Source organism: Bos indicus, chromosome 11 (genome assembly GCF_029378745.1).
Source record: "Bos indicus isolate NIAB-ARS_2022 breed Sahiwal x Tharparkar chromosome 11, NIAB-ARS_B.indTharparkar_mat_pri_1.0, whole genome shotgun sequence".
Lineage (NCBI taxonomy): Eukaryota > Metazoa > Chordata > Mammalia > Artiodactyla > Bovidae > Bos > Bos indicus.
Window position 1 is genome coordinate 86123156 of NC_091770.1, and position 6000 is coordinate 86129155.

Consider the following 6000-nt stretch of genomic DNA (forward strand, 5'->3'; position numbering starts at 1 on the left):
AGAGAACCAAAGGGTCTCAAGAGCGACTGGAATCAGAAACAAGGAAGCTGTCGGAACTGTCCTTCAGGTGCAGGAGGTGACCGGGGGACAGTTCCATCATGTGCTCTGACAAGTATCTTATCATTTTTGCATTCGGCCTCACAGTTGCCTCAGGCCTGATGTTGTCGGGGCTCCCTTTCAAAGGCCCAGCAGAGGCTGGGCAGCTTTTCTGAGTCAAGGTTCAAAACTTAGAATATTCTTCTGGCCCAGCTTGGGTCATTGGTCCGTCTCTAATCCAGTTAACTGAAGCTTGTGTGAGGCACGGTTATTCCGTGAGCTTGCTGTGGGGCAGGGTGAGTTCTCAGAGTAAAGGGGCTTTGTTGGCGAGGCTGCTGCTGCTGCTGCTAAGTCACTTCAGTCGTGTCCGACCCTGTGCGACCCCATATTCGGCAGCCCACCAGGCTCCCCCGTCCCTGGGATTCTCCAGGCAAGAACACTGGAGTGGGTTGCCGTTTCCTTCTCCAATGCATGAAAGTGAAAAGTGAAAGTGAAGTCGCTCAGTCGTGTCCGACTCCTAGCGACCCCATGGACGCAGGTACCCCCAAAGGCTGTCCAAACAGCCTGTGACATTATACGGAAAGGATACGTTGCACCTAGTGCTTGGTTTTAAAATATGGAATGTAACACCCCCCTCTCTGAATTTTTGTGAGAACATGAGTCGCACACTCCAGGACTCGGTCAAGTCTAAGGGGCTGATGGAGGCTGGTGAAATCCCATTAGGGAAGTCGCCATGGCCAGCCTGGCGCTGACCCTCCCAGAACCAGCTGTGAGCATCTCAGTGACCCTGAGTGTGGGGTGAGGAGTGGGGAGTCCCTCGCAGAAGAGCCCCTGTGAGCCCCTCACACGCTCCTGGCTGGGAGGCAGCACCCAGCCCCGCCAGAGTCAAAGGCGGGTGGTGCCAACCTCACCATGTCCACTCCCTTGGAGAGGCTCCAGGCCGTGCCCAGGTCGTCTCTGAAACACTAACCATCAAGCAGTCCCGCACGGAGATGCGCTCCATGCAGAAGCCCAGCCCAGCATAAATAGGCCTCTTTATTCCCCCGCCTTCACGCGAAGAAAAAAAGCCCAGCAGAACTGGGGAAGAAGGACATTCCAGAAATGCCACAGAGAGACCTCTGTGAGTGCTGTGCTGTGTCTGCGGCAGGAAGCACTTCATGGGAGAGGCCGGAGCTGCGGGAGGAGCCCTCTCCCCCAGTCTCCCAGGGGGACCCCAAGAGCAAGGGCAGGGGGCTCCAGGCCTGTCTGCCTCCCCCCAGGTCACGTTTCCTCTCCTGTGAGACAGTGGAGTTTTGCCATTGCGTGTTGTCCTGAGATTGTAGCGGAGGGGAATGGCTGGGATTATTTTTAAACAAACTCGTTCACAGAGTCCTTATCCAAGTATATCAAGAATAAAGTCCTGCAAAACTGAGTCTCGTTGGTGTAAAAACTAGTGATTCGAGATACAGAATAAACTGAATAAAGTTTGTCTTTATTTACTTGTAAAATTTTAATTATTTTCTTAACACCAAAATCATTTTGTATTGGGGTATAGCAGATTAACAATGTTGTGACAGTTTCAGGTGAAGGCTTGTCTTTATTTTTACGTAAAAGAAAGTGTGAATGGATAAAGTCTGCCTTGAACTCTAGACTTACTACTCAACCGGAAAGGAGAAATTTTTTGGTTCCACGGCTACTGAGGCCTGCCCTGGTGAAACCCAGTTGTAAAAAGGAGATCCCTCCAGGCAGGTCCACCCCTGGCTGGGCGGTTGTCAAGTCCTCCTGGCTGACTGGAAGCTCAAGGTCATGACCTTTTTCGGTTTGAGAAAGTAAAGGCGGAACCTCGGCAAATAAAAATTTTCCAGAATACGGACAAACTAAACACACACACACGGCCCTCAGACACTCTCGATCCTAATGAGCTGTATTTCTTCGGTTTGTTTCTCACCTAATAATTGGCGTGTTGATTTGTACCGACTGACATCATTTAGGTGTGAAGTTCAGGCTGGGAACAGCTGCTCCCAGGGCCACTGCTTTGCTTCCTTCCAATCACAGAAAACAGGGTCGGAAGTTCGGGTTTGTTGTTAAGAGGTCGCAGAGGCGGACACACGGTTGTGTGTGCCGGGGCTGCCTATTTCAGGAATGGGATTTCTGAGTCACAGACTGAATTAGACACAGGTGTTCTCAGCATTGCTGGGGGCCCTGTCCCTTCGGGCTCTGCTGTGTGTGGGTCTTAGAGAGGAAGAGAACTCGAGAGGGTCTGGACTGGGAGGGAAGCACACAGGCACTCTTTAAATGCTGCTGCTGCTAAGTCTCCCAGTCGTGTCCGACTCCCAGCGACCCCATGGACTACAGCCTACCAGGCTCCTCCATCCATGGGATTTTCCAGGCAAGAGTACTGGAGTGGGGTGCCATTGCCTTCTCCTACTCTTTAGATGAGGCCCCCACAAAGCGGCATCTTTGTAAGGAATTAGGTCATTCCTTGGCCAGGTCTGGTTTCACAGCTCAGTCCCAGAAGCTTCTACTCTCCAATATATAAGGTAGCTGACTTATTTCAATGTTGTTGCCAATACAATGTCCTAGTTCACAAATTGCAAGGTCATTATAGAAAAATATTTGCTTCTATTTATTATTTGGATGCGCTGGGTCTCAGTTGTGGTACTCAGAGCAGTACGGAGCATCTTTAGTTGCGGCATGTGGACATGTGGGATCTTAGTTCCCTGACCAGGGATTGAACCTGGGTCCCTGCATTGGAACCTTGGAGTCTCAGCCATTAGACCACCAGGGAAGTCCCTGTGTTCATTCTTGAATTACCCTTTGTGTTAGTTCTCTCTTCTATCCCCAGACCCTCAAGTTAAGCTTTTAGAGAGCAAGGATAAATTCATCTTTGAAATCCCCAAGCGGCAGGAAGGAGTATGGGTGGCCATCACCAAACCCTCATGGGTTAACCTCCCAGAGGCTGGGACTCCAGATGCCTCCCGACCCCTACCTGGACACACACGCCCGTGGAATGTACGAATACTTCCAAACACCCTTTTACACATCATGGTGTTGACCGGCAGGGTGAGAGACAGGAAGCCAGCAGTAGAAATCCAGAAATGCACAGCTTTCTTGAACTGAAGCATCAAATGTGTCAAGGAGAGGACAGACTGTAGACAGTAGAATTCCAGGAAAGGTGAAAGCCACAGAGACTCTGAATCTGATTCAGCAGGCAGATTCCCCTCAGCGCAAGGCCAGGGGGCGCTGCGGAGTTCTGGGTGCAAATATGGCTGAGGGTGTAGAAGGTTAAATGAGTCTTCTTCATTCATTAGGTACTGTGATGGCCTGCTATGTGCCCAGCACGGGGCTAGGTACTGCGAATGCAATGGAGAATGAGGCACAGTCCAAAGGGCTTTTAAACACAGATGAGTTCATTACTAAAGTCTCTAGGGCTCTAGCAGTCAGTGCAAGGTACACATGCAGGTTAGGTCAAGGAGGGGACAGCCCAAGTGGGGTCGAAGCTGGAGGAAGACTGGCCAGAGGAGGAAGGACATTCCAAACATGGAGAACAGCATGCCAAAGGCTGTAAGACCCAGGGCTTGAACATGGGCCTAAAAGTTTACAAAAGTCCGCCGTTACAGGGGCTGGCACTGGGGCCCATCTGCCAGATCGAGCTGTGGGATCCCTGAAACAGTCTCCTGGGTGGGATGCTGGGCATTTTAGGGAGCAGCCTTCATGGGGTGACAGACACTCTGCACCCAGCCAGGAATGGAGGAGGTGAGTAAGAAATAACCCCATGGATGAGAGCAGGGAAACCTGGAGGAAAAGCTTCACCCACAACTGGTCTGAGGACAGACCAGGGACTCTGCCCCTGGTTCTGGAAGTTCAGGCTTATGAAGGAGGAAGGTGAGCCCGCAGTAGGCTTGATCCCTTGGCAGAGGGAGGCCCAGACACCTTAGGGCGGCTGCGGATCAGATTCGGTTTCAAAGGTTAACTGCATTACCTCATGGCTGGCACTGCCTTCAGACCAGGAATGACTGGGATGCAGGAACAGCCTCCAGAGTGGGGGGAGATCCCCTCCTTCCTCTGGGACATCCCCCTGCCATCCTGAGCCTTCAAACACCACCGTCGAAGAGGCTGATGCCTCCGTGGGGCCGAGCGCAGGGCCTGGCAGCGGACAACAAGCAATAGATGTTTGCACTTGAAAGTGAACAAAGGGCAGAGTACAAGGGCACACCCATCCACCCTGTTCTCTCCTGGAGCCTGCTCTGGGCAGAAACACAGGGGGCCACAGTGGAGGGAGAACCGGACCGGTGGTAGAAGACCCAGGCCCGGGCCACTAGTTATCTGCATGACCCTCAGCATGTCATTTTCCCTCCCAGGGTCTGCTTCGTCTGTGACATAGCATGGTTTGACGTCCCTGGTGGCTCAGACGATAAAGTGTCTGCCTACAAGGCGGGAGACCCAGGTTCAATCCCTGGGTCGGGAAGATCTCCTGGAGAAGGCAATGGCAACCCACTCCGGTATTCTTGCCTGGAAAATCCCACGGACAGAGGAGCATGGTAAGCTACAGTTCATGGGGTCGCAAAGAGTCGGACACAACTGAGCAACTTCACTTTCACTTTAGCATGGTTTGGTATCTGCCTGCCTGGCTCAAGTCATATATGATGTCTAGCTGATACACGACAATGCATATGTACACTTTGTAACCGTAAAGAGAGGGTGGACTCTATTGAAGGATTTCCAAATATCCACTGTCTCCAGTTCAGGACTGTGGTCACTGTCATTAGTGGGTGAGAAAGAGCAGGCAGCATTCTTTCCAGGGAGAAGCAGTGCATGCCCTCCCTGCTGCCCGAGGAAGCTGACTCAAGGCACCGACGAACATCACAGGGAAGTCATGGCTGTGGATCCCTAAAAGGTCGTGCTCCCGGCTCTTCCCTACTTGTGCAGGTAACCAGAAACTACATCAAGCCCTAACATCAAGGGCGGGGCTCCCTGGGTCAAAGTCAGAGAGAAACTCGGAACCCTGGAATGTGAGGACTAGGAGGGACTTTTGGCTCAGATTCAGTCAACATTTGTTCAGTGTCACGGATACACACTCGGCACCAGACCAGGTGACCTATAGGAATTAAATGGTCTCCATGACAACTTGGGATGACACATCCTTGTTATCTCCATTTCAGGAGTTCAGCTGAGCTACATGGCTGGTCCAAGTGCTTCTAGCTGCACCTTCTACCCATCTGGATCCTCTCATCACCTAGGTTTCTTCACAAATGTCAGCTCCTCTGAGATACCTTCCGTGTTTCTTCTCTCCCACAGCACCTGGATCTTATACATCATTATATACCTAATGACTTTGTAATCACATGTTTCTTTGTGTGTTGCTTTTTTTTTTTTTAACATCTGCCTTTCCAGTTAGACTGTAAACACAGGAACCAGAACTTTACTTTGGACACCATGACTGTCATAGAGCTTAAGAGGCATTCATGAAAACACTTATTGAACAAACTGCCAGAATAAACACAGATATTAACAACTTACACATTGTTTGATTTTTAAAATTCTTTCCTTTGTCATTCTTCACCACTCTTCTTTCTAGATATGAGATGAGAAAAGATATTTTGGGTGGGACTCTTCAATAAGGCCGTAAAAGTTCCCATAATCTTTCTCATACTGAAACCATTGAGCATCCGGCTGCAAAGTAAGGCCAAGGTCTTCCAGCCGATCCCCGGATTCACAACTGTCTCTGCCCATCTCAAAAGGGCTTCCCTGGTGGCACAGGGGTAAAGAATCTGCCTGCTGATGCAGGAGACGCAGGTTCAATCCCTGGGTCAGGAAGATCCCCTGGAGAAAGAAATAGTAACCCACTCCAGTGTTCTTGCCTGGGAAATCCCATGGACAGAGGAGCCTCGAAGGCTACAGTCCCCGGGGTTGCAAAGAATTGGACACAGTTGAGTGACTAAACAACAACAAAAACAATATACCCTCTGAATTTACATATCAACA

The 6000-nt window shown here is 50.6% G+C and overlaps 1 long non-coding RNA gene across 1 annotated transcript in view; it reads left to right on the forward strand.

The window, feature by feature from the left end:
- The window catches only part of LOC139185829 (uncharacterized), a 45908-nt gene extending 40376 nt beyond the window's left edge, over positions 1–5532 (forward strand). Inside the window, exons 3-4 of the long non-coding RNA XR_011569397.1 lie at positions 4377–4556; positions 5178–5532. This is a non-coding gene — a long non-coding RNA (uncharacterized lncRNA). The remainder of the gene's footprint in view (positions 1–4376; positions 4557–5177) is intronic.
- Positions 5533–6000: the final 468 nt, after the last annotated feature.